The 20,748-nt window shown below is 41.5% G+C and overlaps 1 long non-coding RNA gene across 1 annotated transcript; it reads left to right on the top strand.

The window, feature by feature from the left end:
• Positions 1-12,330: 12,330 nt before the first annotated feature.
• Positions 12,331-18,426, top strand: LOC139041663 (uncharacterized). The gene is made up of 2 exons (XR_011497242.1): positions 12,331-12,551; positions 17,636-18,426. It is a non-coding gene; the product is annotated as an uncharacterized lncRNA (long non-coding RNA).
• The last annotated feature ends 2,322 nt before the right edge of the window (positions 18,427-20,748 follow it).

Raw genomic sequence — 20,748 nt, 5'->3', positions numbered from 1 at the left:
CCCAAACTCTGAATTCTATCTCCTCAACTCAGCAAGATTGCCAAGTGAGTTCTCTTTGACTACATCCTCCCTACGCTACAGCCTGGAAACTGCCTCCTGGTGGTAAACTGGGCCAATCGTAAGTCTCACCCCATTTGTTTCATCTTTCTCAGGGATGATAGTTCTAAATTCTATTACCCTGTGTAGAAACCATCATTTCATATCTTGCCCAGTTTTCTGGTTTAAGGCAAGAACATAAAGTCAGTCCTTATTACTCCATCATGGGCAGACATGGAAGCTCATCCAACATTCATCTGATTAGATTTCCAGGCTGAAGTAATAATCAAAGGTTATCAAAGGAACAGAAAAAAACTTCTAGGATTGAATAAACACATATTCTTACATTGAAAGGATCCAGAGAATTATAAGCAGAGTGAAATTGGTGCTCTAGTGGGTGAGGCCAAAGCCTGCACTAACAGGCCAGGGGAAAAACTCCAATGGCGTCTGCCAGCATGTGTAGCATCCTTGTACCAGGTCACAATAATTTCTGCTGCCAATGTCTGAGTCCTTGGGGAGGCGGTTTCAGCTGCCTCCTGCTTCTCAGGCACCCAGAGCCTATCAAGTGAGTCTCTTTTCACCAAAAGACTGTGCACCTTTCTTTCTGGTGATTTTAGATTGCTTTCTGAAATGGGTGAATTTGTGCATTGGCCCTTTAAGAGGAGGGCTTCCTTTCTCTTCTGCTCAACAGCTTTTCTAGGGTATTCCTCATTGTTGTTAATAGCCAGCAAAGTTAGATATTATTACACTCATCTTGGGTGCACTGAGTTCAAAAGCCACTTAGTGTGCTAAAGCTCTCCAGCTCAGATTCCCCTGCTCCTCCAGGGAAAACTCCATACCTTAAGACTGCTTCCAGCCATGGAGTGCCAGAGCTAAAATGTGGCTTTTTCCTCTCCAGAAAGGAATTTCTGCGTCTTCCAACTGAGACAGCATAGTCCCTTGTTGTGGGGGTACTTTTTATCCAGTTTCCAGTTCTCTATCAGGTGTAACTGTTCCAAGAGTAGTTGTACAAATGTTAATGTGCATATCAAATAAGAACTTTAATCCAGCACATATGTGTATTTAAATTTAAGAGTCAAATTCATATAACTGGTACCATTACCCATTTACTCTGATCTGAGAAGCCAAGCAACTGAAAAAATTTTTAAATAAAAATAGAAGTAAATTGCCCTGCTTATTTGAATTTACCATTTTTTCATAATTAGGATGAACTAATTTAAGTTACAGTTATCCTTTTAAATGACTTAACTGACATCTGCTGAGATACTCAAGGCCACATGATTAGTGGAGTCATCCTGAACATCATCTTGTCTCTCACGGTTGGAAAGTACCAGTGTACCTTGTGAAGCCTGGAAATAGAAGTTGCAAGCTTGACCTTTTCTCCATTAATTTTTTTTTTTTTTCTGTTTTGTTCCCCCTACTTCACTCTAGGCTGCTTTGGGTTTTCCAGAGGAACACACATTGCATTTGGTGATGGTCCTCCCTTTCCAACTCTGATTTTATGCCACATTTACTCAGTGTTGAGCTGACATCTCAGTTCTACAAAGGAAACCATGGTTACTCATCTAGTGAGTTATTATTGGAATTCCTAAGATAGTGCTCTCTACAGGGACTGAGGATTCTTCAGAAAATACCGATTTTTGATGATACATTTTAATGATCCATTAAAAAATCTGGACACAAGGCTACCAGCTAGTATATCTGGAACCCATAATTTTAGAAGAGTGTTTTTCAAACCTCAGGTCTTGAGCCACGAATGGATTATGAAATACTTCTGGGTGTTGTGACAAGCACTTAAAAAACAATGAAACAAAAGGGAACAGATCGTATTAGAGTGCATCACATGTAACAAGGGGAAAGAAAGTTACATAATACTTCTGTACTAGTTGTGTGTGTGTGTGTGTGTGTACTGGTTTATGATAAAAAATACTGCATATTTTTTTTGTGAGTTGCTGTCAAAAGAGTTTGAAAGACACTTCCTTGGATTTAAAGCTATCTGAAACAGTTTTACAAGGGAGCAGTTTGAAATGAAGTTCCAACAATCTATTTAAAATATAAAACTGTAGATAGCTTTAAGTCACATATTTTAAAGGGACTGGTAAGTTATTTTTCCTGAGAAGCCTAGCCCTGGTATGACTGGGTGTTCTCCAAAAGGCCAGGAAGCAGTTATCCCAAGAAATGGTAGGAGCCCAAATGCTCTCTCCTTGGGAGGCCCTGAGGTAACATGATCCTCATCTGATCTGTGACACTGCTGTTGCCCTGCTGCAGTGGCTTGGAAGTACTGTGTCTTCCCTAACCAGACTAGAAGGACTCAGTTTTCCCAAGGTCACACGCTGCCAGAAAGATGGCATTGCACTCCTCCCCCATTCGTGGGACCTGCACTCAGCTTGGAGAGCTGGAAAACTCCAGCCCTTAACTCCACTCTTTGCTGGAGAACCTCCCTTTTCCTTCCCACTGGGTCCTGGGAAGACGGGAGGGAGCAGTAACGGTTACTTGTGTTTTATCTGCACCAGGTGAGTCTGTGTTTTTGTGTGAATGCCCACTCATGTAGAGGAGAGTTCCATCCCTGGTATTAGAAATTCAATCCTAATCAGAGTAAGGTAGGGTCCCACTTTCAATCTGCTAATGAGCTCTGGAGACAGATGGCATATCTTCCCACAGCTGATGGATGCCCCTTTTACAGGATCTACAACAACCTCCCTAGGTCTTCACTCAGCTGGGCTAACACACTTCAGAACCAAAAGAATTCTCAGGGCAGGAAGGGACCCCCTCACTTTTCTGCCTCTTGCCCCTTTGACGTTTCCTAACTTTTCCTCACTTTGCAATCTACTCTCTGCCATTAAAATGGCTGCCTATTAAACTCACCAGTAGAGTCTGCTATACTGTGTCAGTTAACTTGTTCCATCTGCTTATAGTTTTTAATTTTTTTCCATAGAAAGCCCTGACTTAAATCCTTTACTATTCTTTTATGATGCTTTTATTTTGACCTTACTACTGATGAAAATCAACCAAACTCCTCCATTACTGCCACTCCCCCCGATCTCCATCAACATCTTCCTGTTATCCGGGGTTTTTAAAAGACACTCAAGAGGTAGTTAAAAAAGATGGACTAAATCTTTACATGGGACTTTTTTCACATGACACGTTTTCAAGAATTAGAGCTTTCAGACAAATTAACAAAATAAGGTAGATAAATTTTTTACAATATTACAATCTCACTTTAAAATATTTTATACAGCTCAAAACATGGCCTGAGGCAGATTCCCACTTAGGATAAAGGGTCTTATTATAAGTTGTCTTGAAGATTCTGGGATTGTCCTTAAGAGCAATGCTATGGAAGGATATGAGGCACAATCTTGGTCACCCCAAGAGTTAATTTCAATAGAGAAAGTGAGATGGTCTCCCAAAGCAATGGAATTGATTTTGCCCTGAGCCTCTCCTTAGTTTTAAATTCCAATAATCACAGAATATAGAGAAGGAAGAAACTTGGTGTTCATTCTAACTCTAACTCATTTTACAAACCAGGAAAGTGAGGCTAAGAGCCACAAGGTCATTAAGATCATCCAGTTATTTAGTTGGTTATTTGGACTAGGGTAGTTTCAGAAAGGATTCAGAAAAGTAGAAGTATTAAAGAGCCATTCAGGGACTGTAATAATCAGCACCGACTGACTGGTTGGTGGTGGGATGAAAGATTGGGTACTGAAGGAGAGGGGAGATTCACAGATGTTGCTTGAGACTTTAGCTTTAGCATCCATGCAGATAGGAGGCACTCATTTTGGAGGACATAGAAAAACCATCTGCAGAGAAACACTGTAAGGTCTGTCTGGGAGTGCTGAGATTTGGGCACCTTTGTAAAATCTAAGACAATGTATTACAACTGAATATACAGAGGAGGGAAACCACGAGACTACTGAGTTATAAAAGTTTAGTAAAGAGAGTATCTCCAAGAGGAAGTTATCATCATCCACAGTCACTGTCAAACCAAGTGAAACAAAGATGGAAGGGTGTCCATTAGGTTTAGTTACAAGGAAGTCATTGGTGGTAACTCCTAGAAGAAAATATAGGGAAAAAGCTCTTTGACTTCAGTCTTATCAGTGTTTTTTTGGATATGACACCAAAAGCACAGGCAACAAAACCAAAAATAAACAAGTGAGATTGCATCAGACTAAAAAGCTTCTGGACAACAAAGGAAACAATCAACAGAGTGAAAAGGCAACTTACAGAATGGGACAAAATATTTGCAAATTATAATTATTACTATAAGGGGTAAATATCCAACATATAAAAGGAAGCCATAGAACTGAATGGCAAAAAAGCAAACAACCAGATTAAAAAATGAGTCAAGGAACTGAGTTGACATTTCTCAAAAGAAGCCATACAAATGGCCACCAAGTATATGAAAATATGCTCAATATCACTAATTGTCAGGCAAATGCAGATCAAAAACACAATGAGATATCACCTCACACCTGTTAGAAAGTGGAGATTATCAAAAAGAAAATGACAACAAGTGTCAGTGAGGATGTGGAGAAAAGGGAACCCTGATATACTGTGACAGGAATGAAAATTGGTAGAGCCATTGGAAAACAGTATGAAGGCTCCTGAAAAAACTAAAAATAAAACTACCCTATGATCCAGCAATTTTACTTCTGGGTGTATAGCCAAAGGAAATGAAATCAAGATCTCAAAAAGCTATGTGCACTCCCATGTTCACTGCAGCATTATTCACAATAGCCAAGATATAAAAACAATCTAAATATCCACCGATGGATGAATGATTAAAGCAGATGTGGTATACATACACACAATGGAATATTGTTAGCCAAAACATAATCAAGACACAGAAAGACAAATATTGCATGATCTCAGCGGAATCTTAAACAGTCAAACTCAGAAACAGAGAGAAGAATGGTGGTTTCCAGGGGCTGGTTTGCTGAGGAATGGGGAGATGTTGGTCAAGGGGTACAGAGTTCAGTTATGCAAGATGAATAAGCTGTGGAGATCTAATGTATAGCAATATGACTACAGTTAACAATACCGTATTGTATTCTTGAAATGTGCCAGGAGATCTTAAGTGTTCTCACCACAAAGAAAAAAGATAACTATGTCAGGTGATAAATATGTTAATTAGCTCAATTGTGGCAATTAATTCACAATGTATACATATATCAAAACATCAAGATGTACACCTTAAATATACACAATTTTTACTTGTCATTATACATCAATAAAGATGGAAAAAAATGCACAAAAGCCATGAACAGACATCTTACTGTTAAAGGATAAACAGACAGCATAGGAACATATGAAAAGATATTTAACATCACTAGCCATTAAGGAAATGCAAATTCAGACCATGAGGAGATATCACTATACACCTATTACAACCACAAATACAAAAAACAGTGATAATACCAAGTACTAGAAAGGACAGGAAGTAACTGGATTTCTCATACAATTGTGATGGAAATGCAAAATAGTACTGCCACTCTGGAAAATAGTTTGGAAGTTTCTTAACAAACAAAACATATACTTACCATACAACCCTAATCACATCCCTGGGTATTTATTCCAGAGAAATAATAATTTATGTTTACACAAAAACCTGAATGTGGACGTTCACAGCAGTTTTATTTATAATAGCCAAAAATTAGAAACATCCAAAATATCCTTCAATAGGTGAATGGCTAAACAAACTATGATACAGTAACACAGTGAAACACTATGCAGTAATAGAATAAATGACTGATACACACTATAAGTTAGATGGATCTCAATCTCACATCAAATACTGTATGATACCGTTTATATAACCTGAAATGGCAAAATTAGAGATGAAGGGCAGATACGTAGTGGGCAGGATTAGAGAAGGTGTGGGAGAGGAACAGGTATGATTATAAAGAGGCAGCACAAGAGAACCCTTTGTGGTGACAGAATAGTTCTATATCTTGATTGTGATGGTGGTTACACAAATCTCCACACGTGATAAAATGGCACAGAGCCATTTACGCACATTGTACCAATGTCTCTTTACTGGTGTTGAGACTATATTATGGTTATAGAAAACATAATTGTTGGGAGAAACCTGTGAAGACTACAGCTGTGCCAATTCCTGTGAAGCTATAATTATGTCTTACTATGTTTACTGTTCAGAATTTAAAACAAAATGCTGTAAAGGATGACCAGCACGGGTCTCTAATTATGTCTTATACTTTGTGGATACATACATAATTAGTAAAAAAAAAAAAAAAAATTAGTCTCATGCTCTGATTCATTTATATTTATTTTTATTTTATACACATATATTGTCACTTAATATAATGAGAAAGCCTAGTGCCTTATTTTTTAAGGTAAAGTTACTCTAAATAGGATTCTTGTATATATTTCCCATACACCAACGGATTATGCTGAGCACTCTGCAGAGTATACACACCCCAGCCTGGAGATCTCTGCTGGAGTAACATGGAACCAATAGGAGAGACATGTAAGCCCAGGGAGGTATTACACACCACCAGATTTATATTTCAGGAGCAATGCTCTAGAACAGGGTTTCTTCAACTTGGCACTACTGACAATGTGGATCAGATAGTGCTATTTTTGTGGAAAACTGTCCTGTATATTTTAGGATCTTTATCGGTATCCTTGTCTTCTACTGATCAGATGCCAGTAGCATCCCCAGTTGTGACAATCAAAAATATCTCCAAATATTGCCAAACGTCCCCTGGGGAGCAAAATTGATCCTTATTAGGAATCATTGCTCTATATGAATAGTGGACAACGTCTTAACCAGCAAAACAAAAGACTTAATTTAAGAGAGGACTTATATTAAGACAAAGCAACAAAGATAATGAATGAGAAACTAATCCTTATAGGAAGCAAAATCTGGTCATTATTTTCTTGTGCAGTTAAACACAGTGATGCTGCACAAGCAACTGCGTAGATGCTAATGCCATACACGGGGATTGGAAGAATAAATAACAGTCAGAGGTTGCATCACAGTGAGGCAGATGTTTTCCACTTACACTCAAAACACCTGTGGAACATACAGATGGAATTATTTATTTCACTGTTGTCACACGATTTTGGAACAGAGAGGGAGGTCTAAAATGAAAATTACAATTTCGGAGACATTAATCATTTAGATGGTAACTGAAGTCATCAGAGAAAAAAGGATGGTTCACAAAGGACATAGAAACTGAGGAGAGAAAAGGCACCAAATACAGAATTCAGGCAAACAGCAAAATTGAAGGGGCAAGCAGAAAATGAACACGCCATGAAGGCTGAGAAAGAATTTCTAAATGGTGGAAAGAGAAAGCAGAAAGATTAGAGCACTGGAAATTAAAGGAAGAGAGAATTAGAAGCATAAATGATTACCCTAGTTCAAGGGAATACTCAGCACACATACTTACATCCCCTGCCTCCAAAAACACTCACATAAAATACAAAACCTACTATGAAAGCACGACTGAAAAGGAATACAGAGAAATGTCCCAGCAGAAGGCCCAAAAATTTGAACAAACTCTGGAAGACACAGGGTAAGACTGTATTAGATAAGAAAGACAGGACAATGTAGCCCACAATCTAACAAAAACAGAGAAGTGGGCAGAAGGAGCAAGGCACTGATGAGAGCCCAGAAAGATGTCCAAGCTTCAAGCGAGCAAGACCCGGAACAAAGTGTGTGGTGAGAAGAATGATTAACAGAGTAAACTTCCTATCTGAATACAGGTGACGTCATTCAAATGAGTGAGGAAAGGCTGGACTCTAATGTCACAGGGATAGCTGGGGGCCACCTGAGAAAAGACAGTTAGATCTCTCTCTCACACCAGAGAGCAGGATAAAATAATATGCATTCAAGATCGAAATGCAAGAAATAACACCACATTCTAGAAGACTATACAGAACAATGATCTTATGTTTAGAGCGGGAAATGCCCAACTATGACTGAAAATCCAGGAATCAGAAAATAAAAATTGCTAAATTTGACATTGTAAAAATCAAATGCCTTTATGGTAAAAGAAAAAAAAAAACAAACAAAAACCCACAAGTAAGACAAAAATACAAAAAATTGTAGGAAAATTCTGCAATTTACATCACAGAAAAAGTGCTATAAGGGTATACTGGATGCAGTCATTAAAATCAGCACATTAATAGGAAAATGGGTAAGAGATAAAGAGTTCAACAACAAAGAAATATCATGAACTAAAAACAAAAAACGATGTCCCACCTACTCATGAGAAGAGCAAAGCTTACAGAACTAAACTGAGATCAGTTGTAGGTCACACTGGTAAAAATCCAAAGTTTGATGCACACTCTATTTGCAAGGTTGTAGGGAGGAAACGCGTGCTCTCAAACTCTTGGCTCTAACCTCAATTACACCTAAAACCTGACCACTTCAAAGTAACTAACACCCTGGGATCATCATTTCTTGCTAGGATTACAGAAATAGCCTCCTACATTGTACCTGCTTCCACCACTGACCCACTAGAGTCTATCTTCAAACAGTAGACAGTGTTATTCTTTTAAACTGTAACTTAAAACACTCCTTTTGATTCAAAAGGATAAAAACCCAAACCCTCCGTATTACTGAACTAAATGGAGAGGGATACCGTGTTCAGGAACTGGAAGACTCATTAGGATCAAGATTCAATTTCTCCCCAAATTGAACTATGCCACAAATTCTATAGAATCTGTGCAATCAAAACCAAAATCTCAGCAGGCTCTTTTGAGATAGGCAAGCTGATTTTTAAAACTTTCTATAAAGAAGCAAAGAACCTAGAATATCCAAAACGATTTTAAAAAAGGACAAAGTTGGAAGACTTACACTACCTGATTTCAAGACTTACCGTAAAGAGAGAGTCACCAAGACAGTGTGGTATTAGCAAAAGGATTAACACAGATCATCAGAAGTGAACAGAGTCCGAAACAAACCATACATACATTGCCGGTTGACTTCCCACAGAGGTGCCAAGGTAATTCAATGGAGAAAGGATAGTCTTGTCAGCCAATGGTGCTGACAGGGGGCCGTGCAGAGCTAGAGAGCACAATATGGCAAGGGCATGTTCCTCTACTCCCGATGTTTAGAGTCCCCTGCCAGCACAAAATATGAAGACCCTCAGACCCAGAAATTCTAGGTTTCGGACTGGAAACACATTTTGTCCTTTTCGGATTAGCGGTTTTATATTAAAATAAAATTTAAAAGCTGACCAAAACAGAAAATTATTGATATAACAGATAAAGGACAGAAATCCTAAGAGAATACTATCAATCAGTTCATGATAATACATTGAAAAACATAAATAAAAATGAACAGCTTTCTATGATAATGTAATGACCATACTCATACCAAGAAAAATACAAATGCAGTATAGGCTTATGACTAACAAATTAATTCAGTAATCAAAATCTTCAAGCAAAAAGTCTTCATAAGGCCCAAATTTATAGGTTAGTTTCACAAAATCTACATGTAACACAATTTTATTTAAATTATTAGAAAAAGAGCAGAGCCATTTTCTTTCACGAGACTATGACCCTGATACCATAACTAGACAGAAAAACTAGAAAGTACAATCTAATCCAACCTGTGGATCAGAAATAAAAATCCTAAATAGAGCATCAGCAAAAAGCCCTAGGAAAATATGTAAGAAGCAACTTAGCAACTAGGGTCTATACAGAAGTTCAAGTTCATATCAGAAAATCCATTGTACCGTTTACAGTATCTACGGATGGAAGGACATAAACTATAGCGTTATTCCAATAGCTGCACAAAGGGAATCAATATAATGCATTGCACAGCCATGACTAACATGATCTCAGCAAACTGGTACCTGGAGGGAACCTACTTACCCTGACAAGGTCACCTACAAAAGCTGACAACAAACATCACAGTTAACAGTCAAACAGGATATATTTTCCCTCAAGATTGACTTGATCTATTTCTATTTGTCCTTTTTCCATTTCATGCATGGATGCTTCTAAACCTATAAATCCCTTAAAATACAAAGCGGGGAACGGAGAAAGCACTCACCTGAAGGATGTTCACTTTCTGTGGCTCCTGGGTGAGTGTAGAGAACTGTGGCTCAGCTGAGGGAACAGAAAGAAGACAGGGGTCCTGAGATTTGACCTGCCACAGCTCCTAGAGTCACCTCCCCACATCAGCACCCCAGCTGGGGATCATCCTCCCCCAGACACAGGGCCCTCTGGGCCTTGAAAAGGCACGAGGAGGATCAGGGACAGGCAGCATCACCTGTCTTTGCGTGACTCTGCAATGATCATCTGCAGTTTTTTACTGAGTGAACATAAACTTTTCTTGAGTGAGTTCATAATAATACGTGTCCTTCTGACTAACACAAAGAAAAAAACCAACAGATTAGTTGAATTAAACTACACCAAAGGATAGGACAGTATTCTTTCATTAAAATTAACTTAGCAGAAAAATACTCAGTATGTATCATTTATCTATTTTTCTCAGTAATATTATTTACCTCTTGGTACAGACAATTCACAGAAAAGAGATGGGATGCTTGAAGGCAGGAACTTTTGTTCGTTTCAGCTGGGATGTATTCCTCAGAAGGCCCCTTTGATAAGATGCTTTTGGTGACACCTGAGAGGGAACTGCAGTTTTCCTTCTAACTCTGTCATAAACCAGGTTTCCCTGGACAAGTCACTGAAACTTTCAGGTCCAATGTCTTTAAAGTTTTCAAGAATTAAAGTAGACGACTTTGGAAAATCCTTCAAGCATCATTATTCTGGGATCCTGCGAGGTCAGGATGATGTCATTAATGTCACATGTGGTGATGGACATGTCTGACAGCAGCGCAGCCTCTGTAAAGAGTGGGGGCCATTTAATGGGTCCAGAGCCAGAACCTCCTCCCTCTGCCTGGTTGTTCCTGTCCCTCGGACCTCGCCCTCACAAGCTCCCCAACAAAGCAGCCTTTCCTGAGCAGCCTGCCCCTGGGCCACCCCAGCTCACCTGCTCTGCTCAGGGATGAACAAACCCCCCACTGTCACAAGGTGTGGTGGCTCCTGCAGGTGGCATCATCACCAAGTCTGGCTAATTCTGGGCAAGGGGATGAGAACAGCTTCTGACCTTGCAAATCTAGGACCTGCTCTTTCTGGGCTCTTCTGTCTCCGCTCTGAAGCTCTGGAGAGAGGTCTAAGGTCAGAGGGGTGCTCTCCTCCAGGTAAGACTCCTGCACAGAGGCCCCTGCTTCCTGCCTCACAAGGGTTGCTTTGTTCAAGGAAACTGGGACATGGATCTGGGAAATAAATTCATTTTAGGGGCCAAAGCCTGACTCTTGAAATTCACTACAATATCAGACTTAAAGGACATCCCGTCATTGCAGAAGGGGCCAGGCCTGTCTGTCTGACCCAAGGGACCTGAAGAGACACTAGAAACCCCAGGGTACATGTGACACACGGTGGGATTCCATCCACATCCCTTCCCTTACATCCCTGGGGATGTGGGGACAGGCCACGGTCCTAAGAGCTGGGAAGGCCGCAGTGCCAGTCTTGGGCGGGTGTGACATGAGACAAAGCCTGAGACTGAAGGGAAGCCACCTGCCCTTGAACCCAAATCCTGCGCTGTGACCTCCTGACCCAGCACATCGGGCCACTGACCTAAGCCTCGGCTGCTGGGGAAGCGGTCGTGAGGGCGGGCACATCAGGCCATCCAGCGACACCAACAAACTGACTTCCAACTACGGCAGCAGCTGTCCCTTACGCAGGGCTTCCTACCCGGCCCTCATCTAAATACTGTACAACGATGACTCGGACCTAAGGCTCAAAACGACGCCGTAAGACGGCGCTATCAATCTCACGTCCACATGAGCACGCTGACCCAGGCCCTTCTGTCGCCCCTGCTCACAGGTGACAGAGCCGGGACTGACCGGGCCTTTCGGGCTCCGGAGCTCGGCTGCCCCGCAGACTCGGGCCCCGTCCGCGTTTTAACCGGCCTCCCGCCGCCGACGTGGGCTTTTCTGGGGTCAGGCTTCAGGAGAGCCGGGCACACGGTCCCCGCTCCTGACTGGCTCCGCCGCACCTGCGCCCCGGGAGCCCGAGGTCCCCCACCGGCCGCCCCCCGCCGAGGTCCCGCCCGGGCGCACACACGACGCTGGGGACGGCGGGGACCCGAGAACTCCCGCCCCCAGCGCTCCCCGTCACTCTCACCCCGGGCGCGCCCTCCACTTCCCGAGGAGACTGAGGTACTTAACGGCTCCCGCGGAGTCCGGAGAAGACGAGGGAGGAGGCGGGGCTACGGCTGCACATGCGCAGAGGGATCCCGGAATCCCCTTCCCAGAGCGCCGCGCGGGGAGCCAGAAGGAGTCAAGACTACGTTTCCCGTAGGCCTCCGCGTCCACTGTTGAGGTCGCTCTTTCAGCGCCCCCGCTGGTCAGGAACCTGGGGAGTGATGTTCTCTCCGAGCCCGAGCCCGAAAAGGTTAAGGGTTAAACCTGAGCTCTGCCGCCAAATGCAAAGGATGGTTTTCTATTGGCTCACGATTGAAATAGCATTTTTTGGTAAGTTATTTGTAGAGAAATTGGGGAAACTTGAATATGGATGGGATATTGACAAAACTAAAATTACCGTTACTTTGACGAAGTGTGAAAAAATTTTGGAATTATAGTAGGGAATTTTATTTTGAAACAAAAATGGCATGACGACTGAATATGTAGGATTGAAATTGTGTAGCTGTAAAATTATAATTTTTCAATCTGGGAGCTTCTCCCCTTTACAGCCACCGGATTCACCAACCCCTGAGCCTGGTCCCAGCGACCCTGGAGCCCAGGGTGGAGGTTCTACTCAGGGTGGAGACAGGGGCTCCAGGTGTAGACCTTGATAGGAAAGCTGTTGGCTTTTATACATTAACATTGTTTCTTGCCGAATTCTCTTACTGTTTCAATAAACTTTTATGTTAATTATCTTGGATTTCCGTGCATATAACAAGTTTGCTTGCTTTTTGCTAACATTTATAATTATTTGTCATACTTTAACGAATTACAAATAAAAGCACAAAAATGCTGGTCAAACTGTATTAATTCAATCATAATAGATTTTAACATAGAGCTCACTGATGGAGAGATAATGTTCATTTGTTCATATGTTCATTTAACAAACATTTATTGAAAACCTGCTGTGCAATAGACTTCATTCTAGATGCTGGGATAGCAACCTCAAATAAAAGAGATTGAATTCCCTACCCCCATGATCAAGGTTTATGATCAGGGTTGTTGTGGGGATATATTAGTCAGGGTCCCCTCAAGAAAAAGGTGTCAAATGTCAAGAAACAATGGGACACTTGAGAGTCTATTAACAAAGCTCTAAAAACATGGGTGGGGGCATGAAGCAACCTTTAACTGGTGGTGGTAGGGATTCTTTATCACTCCAGGCCTATAATGAGGGTAGGTAATATTACCAGACCCTGGCAGAAAAGGCCAATCTTATGAGAGCTGTGGCCTTGGGAAGAGAAACATTGTAATGACTGTTACATGGCTCAGCACAGAGAGCCAAAGGAATAAATACCCAAACTTCACTTGTTCTCTTCCCTCTAAGGTCCTATCCCCTGTTTAGCATTTGTAAACCCCATTCAATAACTATTCCTAGAATTCCAACCACGTGCATCTCCTCCAGACCTTTTTGTCACCAATTTTCCGGTCTTGTTCTTGTCTTGCCCCCTACTACTGGTCAACTCATTGAGTTACTGGACATGAGTCAAGAGAAATCTAAACTCAGGACATGTCTCTTCTTCACAAAGTCAACAACTAAATATACCTCCGTAAATGCTGCCCACTAGGAAGATTTCTTTTCACCACACATTTTAGAACCATCCAAAGCGAGACTAACTGCAGCAGCCATATCTTCCAATGATGCCACCATACATGGTAGACTCAATCTGAAGGAGATTTGACTGGTATATGGCCACACGTTTCCCTTGGGGACTTTTGGGGAATGGTTAATTGTATATACTTGTGACTAAGTTGTGAGGAATTTTGTCAAATGGACTCAATCTCCCCTTCAGTTGACACCTCCTGTCTATAAAGTAGGATATATCAAGGACTGGGAAAGAGGATCTGAATCCCTGTTATGACGACTTGTGTTAGTTTTCTGCCCACGGCACCCAGAATTTCATATATTTAGATATATATCTTAAGAAGTATCTTAGTAGGGCGCCCATCTGTTTCATTTCAGTGGACTGTATGATCAAAGAGCCACCACCACATATTTCTTCAGGTCACCACAAAAGATGGCTACACATCAGAAACATGGAGCATTTTAAAGAATATTTGTCAGGATTCCATTAAAGAAATATACATTTCATTGGTATGAAAAGCAGCTTGGGCTGTTCCTGAGTCCACAGGGAGTATCCTCGTATTGATAAATTTGGCCCTAGCCAAACATAGTAATTCATCCTTCCTGGTCTAATTTCCTAAGGACCCACCCTCATATATGCTACCTATTTCTGCTCGTACTCTTGAGCAAGATCTTGAGTTCCTTTTCTGTTTTGTGGGTTTTTTTCCTTGAAATTTGCCCCCTGGCATAGCTGGGTTTTTATTCCCATGGTGGGCCTGAAGTCAGTCTTGGAGGTTGTACAGGCAGGCCCTGAGAAGCGTGTGCATCCCGTCTCAGGAGTGAGTTATACTAGGATCACCCCTTAGGATTTGGAGAGAGAGAGAAGTGAGAGAGCCACTGTCAGAAGTCAGTTAATCTTCACTTTTTTTTCTCAGCTCCTCACAAGCAGTGAGTTTTAGTAAAGTTTAAAGGCCTTAAAATTGCCTATATATACATCTCACATTTTTTTATCCATTCATCCAGAGATAGACACCTAGGTTGTTTCCATGTTTTGACTTTTTTGAAAAATGCTGCAATGAACATGGGAGTGCAGACACCTCTCAAGATAGTAATTTCATCTCCTTTGGAGATATCCCTGGAGGTGGGAGTACTGGATTATATGTTGGTTCTATTTTTAATTTTTTGAGGAACCTCCATACTGTTTTCCATAGTGACTGTACCCATTTACATTCCCACCAACAGTACACCAAGTTCCCTTTTCTCCACATCCTTGCCAGCATTTGTAATCTCTTATTTTTTTGATAACGGTCATTCCAACAGGCGTGAGGTCACATTTCATTGTGGTTTTGATTTGCATTTCTCTGATGATAAATGATACGGAGCACCTTTTCATGTACTTGTTGGCTATTTGTATACATTATTTGGAAAAATTTTATTCAGGTACTTTGTCCATTTTTTAATCAGATTGTTTGTTTTTCTGCTGTTGATTTGTATGAGTTCTTTATATATTTTGGATATTAAGCCCTTATCAGATATATGGTTTGCAAATATTTTCTCTCAGTCCATAGGTTGCCTTTTCCCTCTGTTGATAGTTTCTTTTTTTGTGCAGAAGTTTTTATTTTGATGTAGTGCCGCTTGTTGATTTTTTCTTTTGTTGCTTGTGCTTTTGGTGTCATATCCCAAACATCATTGCCAAGACTGCTATCAAGGAGCTTTCCTCTATCTTTTTAATAGAAATTTTATGGTTTTAGGTCTTACGTTTAAGTCCTTAATGAACTTCAAGTTAATTTTTGTGTTACATATATATAGATATATATATATCATATATTTTATATATAATATAGAATATTATTCAGCCATAAAAAATCATGAAATCCTGCCATTTTGTGACAACATGGATGGCCCTTAAGGGTCTTATACCAAGTAAAATGTCATACTGAGAAAGACGGATACTCTGTGATCCCAGTTATATGTGGAAGCTAAAAACATTGAACTCATAGAAACAGAGAGTAGAATGGTGGTTGCCAGGTACTGAGAGGTGGAGGAAATGGGAAGATGCTGGTCAAATGGTACAAACTTTCTGGAGATCTGTTGTACACATGGTGACTGTAGTTAACAATACTGTGTTGTATATTTGAAAGCTGCTATGAGAGTAGAACTTTAATTTTCTCACCATAACAACAACAAAATGGAAATCATGTCAGGTGAAGGAGCATTAGCATCCATGTAAATGAGAGGTATTCATTTTGAAGGAGGACATAGAAAGAAAAGCATCTGCAGAGAAAGCCTGCGAGTTCAGACTGGGAGTGTTTTATTTGATACCTTTGTAAAATCTAAGACAATGTATTACAATTGAATACACACAGGAGGAAAACCAGGATGATATTGAACCTGAAGTGAGTTCACTCACCCATTGCATAGCAAGCCAATCTCTGACACTGGGTATAATGGAAAAAAGTAGGAATTGTATTATTGCACAGCACTGAGCAAGGAGAAAGGACAGCTAACACTGAAATCCCAAACTCCCTGAAAAGCTAAAAGGAAGGGTATTTATTTGGGGTTTTAGGTTGGGAGGGGGAGCATGTGGCCTTGTTAGCTGGAGCTTTTCCACCAGCCTGTGTTTGGCCTTGAGACTACTTGCAGAGAGGAGGAGGAGGAGATAAAGAATCCAGGTGGTTGTCTTTGGCCATTTGTCTGTATGGCAGATAGTGGATTCTGGAGCCAGGGAGTAAGCAGGGAATGAGTGCTTTAGTTTTAACCCCATATATGCTGGGTTCAATGTAGGGAAACTGATATCAGGGCCAGTATCAAGCTGACTACTAAATTATGAAAGTTTAGTAAAGAGTTTCCAAGAGGAAGTTATGATCATCCATAGCTGCTTTGAGGCCAAGTGAGACAAAGATGGAAAAGTGTGCATTAGGTGTAGTGGTAAGGAAGTCACTGGTGACCTTGACAAGTGATGTTTCAGTGGAGCAGTGGGGCGAGAAGCCAGACTGCAGTGGACTGAGAAGTGAGTGGGAGGTGAGGAAGTAGAAAAAGTGAATATAAATCGGTATGCAGAACAGTCAAGGGGAGGGAGGAGTAGGGCAGCACCTGCAGGAGAAGATGGGGAGGGAGGGATTTGTGTGGTATGGGAGAGAGCTGGGCAAGTTTCAGTGCTGATGGTAGGAGGGCTATTTTCCTACTGAAGAAATTGTTCTCTTCTCTGGCTCCTACCTTCTGTCTAAAGGTCTGTGTGGTTCCTGCAAATCTCAGAGCAGATCCTTTAGAAACATCAGAATTCTCTCTCACTACTCCATTATCAACTAACTCTCAACAACCAGCTTTTGCTATCAACTCACAAGCCCACATTCCCCTCTGATGACTTTCTGGATGCTCATACCCACATTAGATCAAAACATCTCTCTAATTTCTTGATGGAGGTAAAGAGAACAAAACTAATCTTACCACATCTCAAAATGGCCCATATATGAGTTCAAATTGAGAAATTAATGTTTTAGACCAATTTTTAAGGATTTGAAGAAATCATTTAGGATTAATATTCATCACACAGTTACTGACCTCTTTATATTTACTTCACTATTATTTATTGATTGCCTACTATATAGCAGGTGTTTGGCTTGAAACATCCAAAGATGACCTAAAAATCTTGATTTTTAAGTATTTCACATTTTGGAGAGAAATTCTGGGGTTTGTGATGATTTTCTACATTTTTGGTATAATGTTTCTGCTATGTCAAAACAGTACTCTTTAAGGCATGGCTGAAACTTTTTTTTGATACTCTACATCCAAATCCCTCTCTACTTCTAAATAGGCCCTGCTGTGTGATTCTTCCTGGGAAAATGGTCCCGCTTCATACTCTGGAAGTTGAAGAGGCCAAATACCTTCTCCCGATGACCACTGAAAGCTGAGATCTGGACGACTGACCTGGAATCAGCCAGTGGGTCCTCTCACCCAGGGTGTTCCATCCTGAGGGCATGGCAGAAAATCCGAGGACACTGAGAGTCACTCTTGGTGTTGGCAGCGGTGCTGAGTGTCCAGTGGTGTCCACGGCTTTGACCTGACCACACTGCTCCTGGGAGCTGGCCCTGGCGTGTCCTCAGCTGCCCGGCCTCTCTCGGTTCCCATCTCTCCTCTGAGCCGGCTCCCTGTGGAGTCGCTAATTCTCTGAGACCCTTCTATGAACCCTCTCTTCTGCTTAGGTTAGCCAGGCAGTTTCTGTTGTTTGCCATCAAGAACTCTGACTGATCCAGAGGGTCACATGGAGTATAACGCAGCAACAAAACCATTTAGACTCAGCTATCGTTTATGGACTGCAGACATTGTGCTAAATGCTTTAGATAAATGACGTCACCAAGTCCTCCAAACGACATGGTGAGGCAGGCGTGTGAGTCTGTTCTTTCAAGTATCATTTTAAGGGCCTTCTCTTCTGTGAGGGCTTTTCTGAGCTCTGCTGCCTCTTGCAAGTGGACTTAATTCTTCCTCCGTGCCCATTCTATGCCCTATATGTATAATATTACATATAAAAAGTGCATATATAATATCATAATATATAATGTATTCTATATAATAATATGTAATATATAAATATATGTATTTTATTTCCTTGCCGCTTGTTATGCTTTTACTATGTGTGAGATACTGGGCTTCGCAGTTCACTCACATTATCTCATGCCATTCTCTCCATAACTTTATGAGTTGGATTTATTTTCTATTTTACAGGAGAGAAAATGAGAACGGGAAAGCTTAGGTAACTTTTCACAGTGTTACCTGTGCGTCACAGAGTAGAGATGTGCAAGTGGTCCATTTGATCTGTTCTGAATCCCGACCTTCTGCTCCTCTCATGAATGGCCCACACAGCCTCAGGGCATCCTAGCGGTGGTGCTCCCTCCTGCTCTCGACTGAGGCACAGTCTGCTTGTCACTTGTCTTTTTTTCTCACTGGTCTGGGAGGGAAGGCAGGTCTCTGTTCCATATGGCCCATCACCCATTCCTCTGTCCCTGACAGACACCACGAGCCCAGGACTGTACTCCGTCCCAGTGAGCCATCTCAGGAACCCCTCCCCCCTTTCCATAGAAAGTCACTCCCAGGTGGTTAGAGATGAATCCTATTTACTAGTCCTGGCCTAGAACAATGCCTCTCACACATACGTGCTGAGCAAATTGTTGTTAGTGTGTTGCTATTTTCTTCATTTTACAGATGAAGAAATAATAATTAGAGAATTAATAATAAGCCATGAATATTCACCTGGGGATATTCATGCCCACCTCATTGGGTTTTTGTGAAGATTAATTGGACTAATGCACATAAACTCTTCAAATCATGTCTTGGCACAAGGTGAGTTAGTTGTTAGCATACTCCTCAAAAGCACATGGGTTGTATCTAGCATAGGTAAGTGCATACAGAGAGAACCATCAAGAGGTTGGTGTTTGCAGGGGCCAGGGGGAGGGAGAAATGGGGTGCGACTACTTAATGGGTACGAGGTTTCCTTTGGGGTGATGAAAATGTTTGGAACTAGATAGAGGTGGTGGCTGCACAGCATGGTGACTGTACTAATGCCGCTGAATTGTAAACTTCAAAATGGTTAATTTTATGGTATACAAATTTGCCCTCAATTAAAAAAAAGAGTCAGAGAGGTTGTAATGGATGGAGCTTGACCTCTCTGGGCGCTGGTTCACCTGAAGCACACTGGACACCCTGCAGGGTTCAGGTGCTCACTGGAGTTTCCATTTGATGAATCTTTATCTCACCTGCTTTACGCATGCCCTGTGCTGGGCACTGGGGACACTGTGGAGGCTCAGATGACACTCTCTGTCCCCAACTTTGTATGGAATTGTGTGCAGGGGATAAAGGCTGTCCCTAGTAAATTTCATATCTGGAGTTTGGTGTGCATTTGAGCAGGGGAACAACATTACACTTGGTAGATAAGGACCAGAGCAGCTCTCTAAACCAGTGCCTCTCACAGTTCACTGAACACGTGAAGAGATCTTGTTAGAACGTGGGTTCTGGTTCAGTGGGTCTGGGTGGGCATGAGAGCCCACATTTATAGCTCCCTGGCGATGCTGTGCTGCAGGCCCGTAGGCCACATGTTGAGTAATAAGCTTCTAAACCAGTGGTTCTCAGCCCTCACTGCACATGAGAACCACCTGGGGGAGTTTCTGAAAGATACCAAGACTGTGGAGCCTACCCCAGACCGAATTCAATCAGAATCTGGGTCCTCACAAAAGCTTGTGCACAAACGTCCACAGCAGAATTATTAACAGCTAATAATAGCTAAATAATAGCTAAAAGGTGGAAACATCACAAAGGCCCAACTGTTGAATGGATAAAAGTAAGTGGTATATCCATACAATGGGATGTTATTCCGCCATAAAGAGGAATGAAGTATTGATAAATGCTACAACACGCATGATACTTGAAAACATTAAGCTAAGTGAAAAAATCCAGTTACAAAATACCATATATTGTATGATTCCATTTGTATAGAATGTCCAGAATACGCAAATCTATAAGACAGACAGTAGATTCGTGGCTGCCAGGGGCTGAAGGAGGGGAGAATAGGGAATGACTACCTCGGCACTGGGTTTCTTACTGGGTTGACAAATATGTTCTGGAATTAGATTGTGGTGATGGTGGCACAACTTTGTCAACATACTAAACCCACTGAAGTGTACGCTGTAATATCCGTCACAAAAACTAATACTTTTGAAAATCCAAATTGCCTCACAGTAGAGTTCTCAAATTTTGACATGCTTTAAACCTGGAGGGCATATGAAAACACAGATTGCTGGGCCCCATCCCAGGTCCAGGGCAGAAGCCAAGTGTCTGGGAGATGCTGATGCTGTGGGTCTGGGACCTCACTTTGAGGACCATGGCACTAGACCAGAATATCAACATCACCCAAACACTTGAAGTGATCGAATCTTT

This window comes from Equus asinus, chromosome 23 (genome assembly GCF_041296235.1).
Source record: "Equus asinus isolate D_3611 breed Donkey chromosome 23, EquAss-T2T_v2, whole genome shotgun sequence".
NCBI lineage: Eukaryota > Metazoa > Chordata > Mammalia > Perissodactyla > Equidae > Equus > Equus asinus.
Note: the sequence above shows the minus strand (reverse complement) of the source record. Positions and strands in the feature narration are given on the sequence as shown.